Source organism: Etheostoma spectabile, chromosome 8, assembly GCF_008692095.1.
Source record: "Etheostoma spectabile isolate EspeVRDwgs_2016 chromosome 8, UIUC_Espe_1.0, whole genome shotgun sequence".
Lineage (NCBI taxonomy): Eukaryota > Metazoa > Chordata > Actinopteri > Perciformes > Percidae > Etheostoma > Etheostoma spectabile.
The window spans coordinates 11,407,878-11,420,605 of record NC_045740.1 but is presented as its reverse complement, the minus strand read 5'-3'; the positions used below and the strand labels follow the sequence as shown (position 1 = coordinate 11,420,605).

Below are 12,728 nucleotides of genomic sequence, written 5' to 3'. Positions count from 1 at the left end.
TGAGTATGGGCCTCCCTGCTGGCACCACCATGGATGCTCACCTCGCATCACGTCTCCATTCACTGGCAGAGACAAGGTGCTCAACATGCAAGGGAGCCTCTTAATGTTGCTACTATTGATTTGCCATCATGAAAGACCTGAAATTAATATTGATCCAAAAACATACACATAATGAATTTATCATGTGCTTGGTATGTTGGATACAGCTTTGTGCGTGAGATGAGATGGACATGGAGGGACGCAGCCATGAGCTCTTCTTTGCTGTTTTCATACGTGGTGACATTTTGAGGGAGAGAAGGTACACTTTGAGAAGTAAAGAGGAAAAAAAACAAGTTAAGAGGGAAAGTTAAGTAAAATGCTGATATCGGCAGAAGAGGCTTCGTTGAGCATTGTTCATACGCTTTCTTGCAAATACAGAAAAGAGGAATACTAGAGGGGAATAGGAGCTAATTAAAACTAAGATCAAAGCCTCCCTTTAAGTGTTTTTCCTCGACACATCCGGAAAAAAAACTCAAAACACTGCTTTTATTTTTCTGCCACCTCAGATATTTAATTTTGGGAAAAAAAGACAAATACAGTGAACTTTCTTTGAGTACATGTTGTTAACTAATTACCCCATTCAGTTTGTTTACATGACCTGCAAACAAAAAGAGAAGGTGTCAGTTGTGTTTTGTTCGTTGGGAGAATCGGCGCTCATTTATGACCTTCCCGCACACGTCTGGAACCTTTTTTTACAACCGAGATCGCCCTGGATCCTGATTTAATTTCTCTTCATAAACGATCTTGTCTTAATCCAGCACCAAGCAATTAAGAATTGAGTCTTCGCCTCCATTAACATTTCAATTAATTTCCAAAGCAATGAGTGTGTGTGTGGTGTGTGTGTGTGTGTGTGTGTGTGTGTGTGTGTGTGTGTGTCTGGAGCCCAGGGTACTGATAGATCCCCTGTAGCTCTGCAAGGATTACACCCCTAATCTACACTGTCACTCTGAATGAGCCCATAGACACACACTGAACTGAGGGGTGTGGGAGCTGTCAGGTTCTGTTATTGCAGATGGTATAGCTTCACCCACATTGTGGGTGAGGCAGACCCCTCACCCACAATGGAATCTGACGCAGGTTGCATACTGTACGTATGGCTCCTATAAGGTTTCCTGTCCTCTGAGAGTTTTTACCTCATCAGTAATTCCTGGTTACTGTCCCAGATTTGGAATTTGGGTTATTTGTCTTGCTAACAGTATTATAGTAGTAGTAAAGTAGGCTCTTCCATTTTGTGTTTTCTTCCATTATTGATTTATCTGTCTAATACAATTTTTTTATGATTAACCTTTATATTTGTATTAATTCAACTAATATCTTTTCAATTAATTGATTATTGCTTGGTCAATTAAATGGTAAAAAAGGTGAAAAAGTCCTGTGCTTATTTGTCTAATGAAAAGTCCAATACATACATGTGACATCATTCGAGAAGCTGAACCAGCTCGGGACATAACTTACTCCAGCAATTTTATTTTGCAATTCTATAAAGTTAAGGGACTTGCGTGAGACAGATAAATAAAATAAATATCCTGACTTGTGGTCTCTAGAAGTCAGGTGACAAAAACAAAATGCAAACAATAGCATTTTGTTAGACCCCAATAATCCAAATTATTGTTGATTTATCCCTGTCGATCTACTTATAATTAATCTATTTAGTGTTTTAGCACATACATTTACATTGGCTGGTAAAATACAAACATCTGATAAAAAGAAAACACTGTCACTGGGACATCTACTGCAGTGGCAATCCACAGCTTCTACTGTGTCCTGTGTTGAATGGAATTTACACAGTACACAAAATGAAACATTCATTTTCTATTTTCTGATTTATGTCAAGTTTTTGGAAAGAAACCTTATTTTTGTGCTTTGTCCCTGCTGTCATAGTTTTATATTCCAAACGGCTTCCTGATCCAGATTCAGATGAACACGTTCTGGCCTCCGCATCGAAGCTGTACAGAAAAACTGGTAGCCGAAAGTAAAGTTCCTCATATCCTGTTTTTCTGTAGCAAAAGAGTTTAGTTTGAGTCCAGTAAAAGCAGTGGACCACATGTAGAATGGGACTTTAACATTACTATCTCTCTATAGGTTTGTGGTGGTGACATTCATCTTGTGAAGCTTTCTGGTCCAATAGAAAGCAATATTGTTACCTGGTCCACTCAGAACTGTAAGTGATTGAGCTGTGCTGTAATGTGACACTGTATTGAGTTAGACCCAGACAGGTCACACCAACCCTTCCCTTCTCATTAGCATCACAAGGCCTTAAAAACAGCCTGCTAACCCCAATCAATGACCCTTATATACATGCATTTGCATACTAACCTAATGGATCTTTACCTTAATCAGACTGGACCAACAAATGGACATTTGGCTGTGTATCAACCACTTACTTTGTCGCAGACAGCAGCAGCAGGTTACATGTCATGAAGTATGGCTCTGTTTGGTTTTAGCACATTTGCAATGTGTAAATTTCAAAGTTGTAGTTTTCCTTTAATGTAACCAAAATGAAACAAATAGACATGTGAAGCCAGTTTTCATCGTTTTTGTTGTTGGTGCTATTTCAGTGCATGTTTTCATTATCCCACAGAACGCAACAAAAAATTGTTTTATTATCACAAATAAAGCCCAAGAAATCAATCCAGTTCATCTGAATTCAACAGCTGAGGTTACGTGGACAAGCTAAATCACGCAGGAGGTTTACTGCTCCTGCAGAAATTAAATGCTTTCTGAGATTGTTTTCACATGCATCCAGGATTTTATCTGGACGTCTCCATATTTCTTGACATCCCTCTGTCTTTTTCTAATCTTTGACAAAATCACTATAACAAGAGAGCGAAAAAAGGCCAACTGTATAAACTCCTGCCAAGTATCCTCCTCAGGGCAGGCTTAAACAGGTCTGTGGCAGTCCATTTATTTATCAGTGGCTAAATTCAATAAAACGGCCCATGTATGAAAGAGGGGAAATAGCAGCGCTGTCTGACCGGAGGATTTATTGCAGCTGGGAAGCATGTTGTTGCTCTTATCTGTCCAACACTGCTCCATTTTTTCACTGCTGATGACGTGTAGACTCTCCCTACGTCCACCCACAGTGACAGGCTGGAAGATATGGCTGGGAGACAGAGCATTGAATGTATACTCTATACAGAAACTGATATTTGCAGAATAAATGGAATTAAGGTTTCACAACTTGTTTTTTTTAACTTATTGTCCTTACAAGTACATCAAAATATACATGTAATGCAGTAAGATTAAAGTGTGACATTTAATAAACCAAATGCGGAAATATACACGCATGCTTTTACCAATTAATCTAATTAGGCTAATACTAAAACGAAAATTTGAAATTGGAACTATTTGTTGTCCAAGAAATTGTCCAACACATAATCAATCATAAAATACTGGTAGGTGCTTTGAGACAGAGCTAGCTGTTCCCCCGTTTCCAGTATTTATGCTAAGATAAGCTAACTGGCGGCTGGCTCTGGCTGCATGTAGACATTAGAGTATTGGTCTTCTCATTTTTTTTTTTTTTCCCCAGAGAGTGAACAAGTGTAACGTGGGGTACCCAGACAGCTCAGTTGGTTGAGCGGGTGCCCATATATAGAGGTTTACTCCTTGACGCAGCTCGGCCTGGGTTCGAATCCAGCCTGCGGCCCTTTGCTACATGTCTCTCCCCCCTTTCATATCTTCAACTGTCCTATCAATTAAAGGCCTAAAATGCCCCCCCCAAAAAAACAAGTGTAAAATGTCCCAATATGCTATTCTTTTTTAAATTAAATATATTACATTAAGGGACAAAAAAGTAAAGTAAAGTGACCAAGAAATCCAATCCTTCTCACTCTTTAATAGAATTAAACAGATGTAAATAATGTAGTATTAAAGCTACTTTGTTTACAGTGAAAGTTTGTTTATGAAAATAACTTATTTACTTTACTCACACACACAGTGCATCTCACTATCATTGTGGGGACCCATCATTAATGTATTCTTTATTAGTCCCACAAGGGGAAATTACATTTTACACTCTGTTGTTATTACACACAGGCCTGAATCACACACACACGTTCAGCATCTATACATGCACTAAATGGAGAGATGTCAGACACACACACATCTGATCCTCACTGAGTGTAAAACCAGAGATGTTTACAGCTAACAATGAAGGAAGTCTCATTGGACACTTGGTGATTAAGTGAGCAGGTCAGGCTAACAGCACATTCACCTGTCGCTCAACTGATGGCAGATTAGCTGTCTGAGTGGCAGCCATCAACTGCCATTTTTGCAAGTGTGTGCATGTACACACACACACTTGCAGATGTCAGCAGGCCTATGTCTGTTGACAGGTCTGGCCACAGGTCTGCCTTATCCATTGCTTGTCCAGTCCTGTCTTTCCATCTATTTTTCTCCAGGTACTATATCAACCACGTCACACACAAAATCCTGAAACCTGGTTGTTGGCATCGCTATTGGTGCCGTGTACCCACACCATTTCTCCTCTTGCCTCAGACAGACGGATGGACGGACTGAATGACACTTCATGCAAGTCCCCAAGGGCAGTTGCAGTCAGTCTGATTAGGCACACTCATGGCCTCATGCAGTCAAACACACACACACACACACACACACACACACACACACACACACACACACACACACACCACACACACACACACAACCACACACCCTACACACACACACACACACAAGCACACACACACACGCACCCACACACATGCTTCAGTTCATTCTGAGTAATTGTGTGATAATATTGAGTTGATTATTGGGAGGCCGATTTGTCAGTGAGATCACTCCTAAATGTCTAAACATGCAACACTGTTTAGCATGTGACATTCAATGCACGTTTCATACCACTATTTATCATAGATTAGGTTGCAAACGTGTTACGGTAATACATGTTTGAAGTGAGAGCTTAATTCCAATTAATTTAAGAAAAAAATATTATTGGGCGTCTTTTTTTTTCTTTATCACAAATACTTAAATTAAAAATTACTAGAAAATGAAGGTAATACATTTCATATTGAATTATATTAGTAATTTAGCAAAGACATTTGGATAACAGATCAGGACATTCTATAGATATGTAGAAGAGACTAATGCTTCACTAAGACATTATGTCAAGATCATATCAAGGCTTGTGGTCTACGATGGTGTGTGTGTCCATATGTGTGCGTACTGTATATTTATGTTTACACACACACACACACACACACACACACACACACACACACACACACACACACACACACACACACACACACACCACACACACACACACACATAAATATACATGGTTACTCTAAATTGAGCTGGCATAATTCTGCCCAGAAACCATGTCACTTACCATGGTGCTTAAAAAGTGTCCATTATTAGAACATTCCGGGAAAAGGACCATTAGGAAGAAATTACACATCCAGGGACAGCGTGGTGCCGACCGTCACGTTACGGGTCAAATGACCAGATATTAGTTCAAGGGGGGCTGTTAGAGCCATCAAACTGTGATTTTTTTTTCCTTAAATGTTCCAGTGTGCAGTTGATCTATGATGAATGATATGAAGTTATAAGAGATAAAGGGATGGAGCAGTCTTTATGTCTGGAGATGATTGTGGTGAATGTCTATTGATTGACAGTTAAGCCAGGTTAAGGTTACTTCCTGCTCAAATATTTAATCTGATTGTCTTAAAGACGAGGCTGCAGAATGTGTCAGTGAGTTCAAAGACCTATCTCATACGGGTAGATTATTCAACTGAATATGTTTTTACAAAGTTCACCAACATATGAGCAAAACATAGTTATTACATTTTGCTTTTATCCAAAGCGACTTACATTTTCTATATATATATCAGAGGTTGCACGCCTCTGGAGCAACTAGGGGGTAAGTGTTTTGCTCAGGGACACTTTGGTTGATGTATCGCAGTGGGAATCGAACCAAGTTTGACCACACCAAAGGCATGTGTTATATCCACTGCACCATCAACCTTTTTTAAATATGTGTGTTTTTAGTGATTTAATAAATAAATGGCTGATAAAATGAGGCATTCCTACATTGAGATTGTAGTAATTAAGTCTGTCTAATGTGCACAAAAAAGCCGCAGATTCAAAAGTGATCGGGAAAAATGAAGAGAGAAACGTTCATTGTGTCAGATCCAACAACATGGTGAAAACTGATTTATTAATTTTATAGATCTACAATTTGACAGTGCCACAACTGTCAGTTATGACATTAATGTGCATCAACAGCATGATTCAGAACTGACCTTATTAAGCTTTTTTATACCTCAACAATAAACTTGCAAGGTGCTGCCAATGGCACAACAAATGATATCACAAAAAGTTTGATTTGGTTGTGGTGAAGTAGTCTTGTCAAATGTCAAGGCCTTTTCCATTTTGGGTACATACCACATAGCTTTCTAAGTGAAAAGGAAAACACACACACGCACACACACACACACCACACACACACACACACACACACACACACACACACACACACACACACACACCACACACACACACACACACACACACACACCACACACATTTATTGCAACCTTCTCTGTAGTTGCATTCCCATGGTAGTTTGCACAAACCCCTCAGGCAAAGCTTTATCCCCAAGCTAACATGCTGGAGAGCCTCTGAGTACCCCAATGATCAAAGTCGCCCATTTGTTTGAACACACTGAGACAGAGTCATTAGAAATGCATATTACACGACAGCTATTGCATATTAACACAGTCAGGCAGCCAATTAATCATTACCTCATCAATATCTCATTTGCATGAAATTATTCTCTTTTAAGAGCCTGTATCTGAGGTGACGGGGTGAGCTCATCGATAATGCTAATGTCCCTGTGGGCCTGGGAGAGGAAGGGGATGGGGGGAGGGACGGGGGAGAAACGAAGAGGGGGAGACCTTGTTCAAGTGTTCGACTACCAGTTTTAAATGCTATATGGAGAGAATTAGCATGTTCATCAGCTAGAAGAGTTTTATATCAATGAGTGTTGGAGAGTTTGTTTAAGTGAAATGAAGGAATGAATGACACACTCACACATACAAATGTGCACACAGACACGCACACTTATGCTATTGGCAAGGCCAGAGTGAGTGGAGTGTCTCAAGGTCGCCCAAGGCTCACGGCTCTTATGGATTGCAGCTATGTTGCGTATGTGCCCTGGCCACACCTTTGTGTGTGTGTCAGTGTGTGTGTTGCATGGCTGGTAGATGGAAATGGCAGCACTGGGAGTGATTCTGTCACCTTTCCCTAAAGAGGAAGGTGAGATGTGCCATGCTTGTTATCCATCAAGGCATTGATTCTTCGGATGGAATATTGGAAAAGGAAGAGAGGTGGTAATGCAAAAAGAAAAGACATCAGAATTACTTGTTGGCCAATTTGTATAAAGAAGCAGAGTCAAAGGAAGTCTCCACATTTATTCAAAGGAAGTCAGCCCTCGTACTTTTGTGTTGAATCAAAATACTTCTTTGTACGTGCATACCAGTGGTTAAAGTATTCTTTCAACTTAGAATACGTCATTTTTGTCCCTGGAGTTGTTTGTGAAAAGAAATCCCAAATCAAATCACTTACTAACATTTACTTTCTATCCATCAAGAAGATAATTTGAAACAGTCCAACGCTGGACCTTGTTTTGTTAAAATACTATTTCCAAGATAAAGAATGAACATTTTGTTTAAGTTTTAAGATAACATTGAATGTTGTGGATTACACCATACCAGCTACTGAGCTCTCCATGACTCTCCATCTCCGTGACCTTTTTGAAAGCTCAAAGAAAAGCTTGTGAGTGACCTTCAGATGGAACTTTTAATAAATGTTATACAATCAAAGTTTCAAGACAAAACTTTGGTTGTTTACAGTTGCAGATGCAAGAACTGGGCAAATTCATTGAACAAAAGTTGTGACTGAAAGTTTTTTGGGCAGCCAACATAAAATTATTTAGAATTAACTCATATTAAATGTTGCTTAGTGACACTTTTGATTGTTGCTACAAAGTTGAAATACTTCTTCATGTCAATCTCACCTCTTGTCCTTTCCGAACAGGCTCCACTTTTTTCTCCTTGTTTCTCCTTTTCGTCCTCATCTCCTCTCTAGCTCGGGGAGGTGACTGTTAGGTGGTCTGATTACCAAACATGAAAAGGTTTTCCTAAGTTCAAGACTTGTCATTGATTACCGACCCCCTCCTTATCCCGCTCACTCCTCTCCTCCTCATTGTCAATCCTCCAGCCTCTCCCCACCCTGACCTCTGTCTCTAACCTTCCCTCTTCACCAGCACCAGAACCTGCCCATGTCACCCATGTCAAGTGCGGTCAACATAACACAACACTGCCAATTGCTATAATTGTGCGTATGTGTCTGTATGTGAACACAATCTCTCTTTCTGTCCATTCAAGGGTTTGTGTTTGAGGATACACTTGAGGCCTAATTAGAACCGTTATAGCTGCAAAGGGAGTGTTGTAATGGCACATAATGAAAAAATGACAAATTTCCTCTCCAATAAAAGGGAAATTGATTAATGAAAAGCACTTTGAGATAGAAGAGGTAAAGCGTTGTTGGATATAAAAGATGATGTATTAATCCTCTGCCGTTACAGATGGTTCAACCCTCCTGACAACTGCTATTCTGTCGAGACACTGTTAGCATGCATAATTATGCTAATTAAGACCTAATTAAGTGCTAATTCTTTAGAGAGTCTCTTTCTTTGGTTGTAATTTAACACCATTCAGCATTTAACACTTCTTAAAGAATTTCACACCCCTTGTGATTCATTTGTAGTCTTCGTTTCGTTTGTTCTGGGTTGTAGACACATGTAGGCCTCCGCACTGGTCAAACAATGATGTAAAAAAAGACCACGGTTGAGAGAGAAACAGGCCTGGAGCAAGAAAGAAAAAGAGAGAGAATTCTGTGTACTATGGACATACAGATAATGGAAATTAAACTGTGATAGGTTGTGTTAGAAACTCAGATATGTTAGATATGTTGCAGAATTTTGACATAGTTCATTAGTTAAAAGTTGCATCACTGAATATTTTTTTAACTCTCCATTAATGATCCCAATGTGCAGTGGTTACACACTTATTATTTTTACTCTGTTTGTGTTTTTACCAGTTCATGTGAGAATTAGTTCTCCAGCAGGCCGACAGGACATTGTCATGTTGAGTGACAGGAGGATCATAAGTTGTTACAGTATATTGCGTCAGAGGAGAATGAAAATTGTTTGACAGTGATCCAGTGTGTGTTCAACAGTGACCCTGCGTACACAAGCGGTGACTCACTGTCATTAAAACAGACCCATTACAAAGTTGACATGACATCTGTCAACCCAGCCATCATCACAGGTCAGGACTCTTGACCTCTCTCTGTCATGGTGCATGTAGCGATCAGACGTAACGCAACTCACTGATTGGCTGCTGAGTCCAGCAGCAAAAGCTGTTTCATAATGCTGTCTATTGTATAAGACAGTGAGGGCTTTTTCAGTTGCCGCAAATTGGCTGGTGTGTTTTTCTTCAAGAGGAAACCTGAAGTCATGTTTTTCTGCAATTTCAGCATGCCTCCTCTTGTTGAAAGTTACATCACAACTTTATGTTTCACCAGAGGTAGAATCATATGGTTTTGGTAACATACGAGACCATATCTTCCATTTTAGATTTTTCATTTTCTCTTCAAATTTAAACTTACTGAACCCAAACGTTATATAAATTTCAGACTGCTAAAAATGTTTCAAGAGAAGAAACAGATGCAATGTGGAGATTTTCTACGTTACCTTAAATCAACGATGGGCCTATAGCACTGGAGCAGGAGTACGTGCAGATAATGAAGTGTGGCACTAAGTAACTGCAGAGTCTCTGCCAAAGCTTAATTAGAGATTCATCCACTGGTATATATATCACTGTTAGTGTGTGTCAACAGGGTCCCATGCATCAGCCACTGGCAGAAAGAGGTTTATGGCTCAAACTCTGTCTGTGTCTGTCTGTATGTATGTGTGTATGTATGTGTGTGTGTGTGTGTGTGTGTGTGTGTGTGTGTGTGTGTGTGTGTGTGTGTGTGTGGTGTGTGTGTGTGTGTGTGTGTGTGTGTGTGTGTAACAGCCACATAGGCGTGGAAATTAAAGACCAAAAATTAATGAGAGGTGGGAAGTTTAGCACCTGTTTCAATGTATTGTTAATGGAGATCTTGCAGGAAATCACTGGGGTGACTTTAAATAAACAAGGGTCTGAACCTCTTTTTCTTCTTCTTTTTGGAAGGTCCCCCACTGTCTGATGATTTGCCTTTAACACATACTAGATTAATGTTAGAAGATAAAATATAAATAAAATAATTTCCAATATTGCTGAATGTTTTATAATCAATTCCGTTCAAACAACTCAAATAAAATATTAACCTTGTTCACTACACCAATTAAGTAAATAGTTTCATTAAATAAACCTTCCAAACAAAGAAATTCTGATGAATGGCTCTTGTATTAGTTAGCCCTTTTGTGTGACGAGCATTGAAACACTTTTTGTAAGAAGGTATTGTGAATTTTGTGTTTAAAATTAGTTTTGAAATCATAAAAAAAAAAGATTTCAAACAGACGAATATAACTGAACTCCATGGAAACGTGTAAAATTAAATTAATTTAATGTAGGGAGGCCATTAAAAATGCAACTTAGGTTATAAAATGTTGCTAGAACAGTACAGTATTGTCAATGGAAATAACCACATACATACACAGTATACATACACAGTATATTTATATATATATATATATATATATATATGTTTGAACACACCTTCTCATTTAATGCATTTCATTTTTTTTCACAACTATTAACATTGTAGATTATCACTGAAGGCATCCAAACTATGAATGAACACTTAAGGAATTTTTAAATTTTTAACAAAAAAGTGTAAAATAATTGAAAACATGTCTTATATTCTAGTTTTCTCAAAGTAGCCACCCTTTGCTCTGATTACTGCTTTACACACTCTTGGCATTCTCTTGATGAGCTTCAAGAGGTAGTCACCTGAAATGGTTTCCCAGCAGTCTTGAAGGAGTTCCCAGAGATGCTCAGCACTTGTTGGCCCTTTTGCCTTCACACTCCAGTCCAGCTCTCCCCAAACCCTCTTGATTGGGTTCAGGTCCGGTGACTGTGGAGGAGCAGCAGTCTATCACTCTCCTTCTTGGTCAAATAGCCCTTACACAGCCTGGAGGTGTGCATTGTCCTCTTGAAAAATAAATGATGGTCCAACTAAACGCAAACTGGATGGGATGGCATGCCGCTGCAGGATGCTGTGATAGCCATGCTGGTTCAGTATGCCTTCAATTTGGAATAAATCCCCAACGTTGTCACCAGAAAAGCACCCTCACACCATCACACCTCCTTCTCCATGCTTCACGATGGGAACCAGGCATGTAGAATCTATCTGCTCACCTTTTCTCTGTTGCGCAAAGACACGGCGGTTGGAACCAAAGATCTCAAACTTGAAATTATAAGACCAAAGCACAGATTTCCACTGGTCTATTGTCCATTCCTTGTGTTTCTTGGCCGAAACAAATCTCTTCTGCTTGTTGCCTCTCCTTAGCAGTGGTTTCCTAGCTGCTATTTGACCATGAAGGCCTGATTCGTGCACTCTCCTCTTAACAGTTGTTCTAGAGATGTGTCTGCTGCTAGAACTCTGTGTGGTATTCATCTAGTCTCTAATCTGAGTTTCTGTTAACTTGCTATTTCTGAGGCTGGTGACTAGGATTAACTTATCCTCAGCAGCAGAGGTGACTCTTGGTCTTCCTTTCTTGGGGCGGTCCTCATGTGAGCCAGTTTCGTTGTAGCACTTGATGTTTTTTTGTGACTGCACTTGGGGACGCATTCAAAGTTTTCGCAATTTTGACTGACCGTCATTTCAAGTAATGATGGCCACTTGTTTCTCTTCACATGGCTGATTGGTTCTTGCCATAATACGAATTCTAACAGTTGTCCAATAGGGCTGTCGGCTGTCCCAATGCCAATGGTCCCAACTCCCTTAATAAGGCAAGAAATGAACCCTGACACGGCACACCTGTGAAGTGAAGGGTTTGGAGTGCTATCAAAAAAGCAAAGGGTGGTTACTTTGAAGAAACTAGAATGTAAGACATGTTTTCAGTTATTTCACACTTTTTTGTTGAGTACATAATTCCATATGTGTTCATTCATAGTTGTAATGCCTTGAGTGATAATCTACAATGTAAATAGTCATGAAAATAAAGGAAACACATTTAATGAGAAGGTGGTTCCAAACTTTTGGCCTGTACTATATATATATGTATATAGATATGTGTGTGTGTGTGTGTGTGTGTGGTGTGTGTGTGTGTGTGTTGTACATGTGTAGAGGGTCCCTGAGGTTTGATTATGGGCCAGTGACCATAGTACCCAGAATATTTGGTGGAGGAAGAAGCACAGAGGCGCCGGTGACATAATAGAACACAGCCCCTGGGACTTGAGTTTATACAGGCTCTGTGATGTTGCTGGCTGAGGCTGGAGCAGGGAGCAGGGTGCAGGACACAAACGCATGCACACACACGCACGCACGCACGCACGCACGCACGCACGCACGCACGCACGCACGCACGCAGACACGCAGCCACGCAGGCACGCACGCACGCAAGCACACACACTGGATAATGACGAGGTCCCACTGACAGCACACTGCTCACA

General features: G+C 40.0%; 1 protein-coding gene across 2 annotated transcripts in view; it reads right to left on the bottom strand.

The window, feature by feature from the left end:
* Nucleotides 1–893: 893 nt before the first annotated feature.
* Nucleotides 894–12,728, bottom strand: part of si:dkey-234i14.6 (uncharacterized) — a 31,020-nt gene continuing 19,185 nt past the window's right edge. The window contains exon 7 of one of the 2 annotated variants that reach the window (XM_032524547.1): nt 894–915. The gene's annotated coding sequence lies outside the window, so the exon portion shown is untranslated. Of the gene's footprint in view, nt 916–10,259; nt 10,271–12,728 lie in introns of those variants that run through there. The other variant, XM_032524549.1, reaches the window with a different exon arrangement.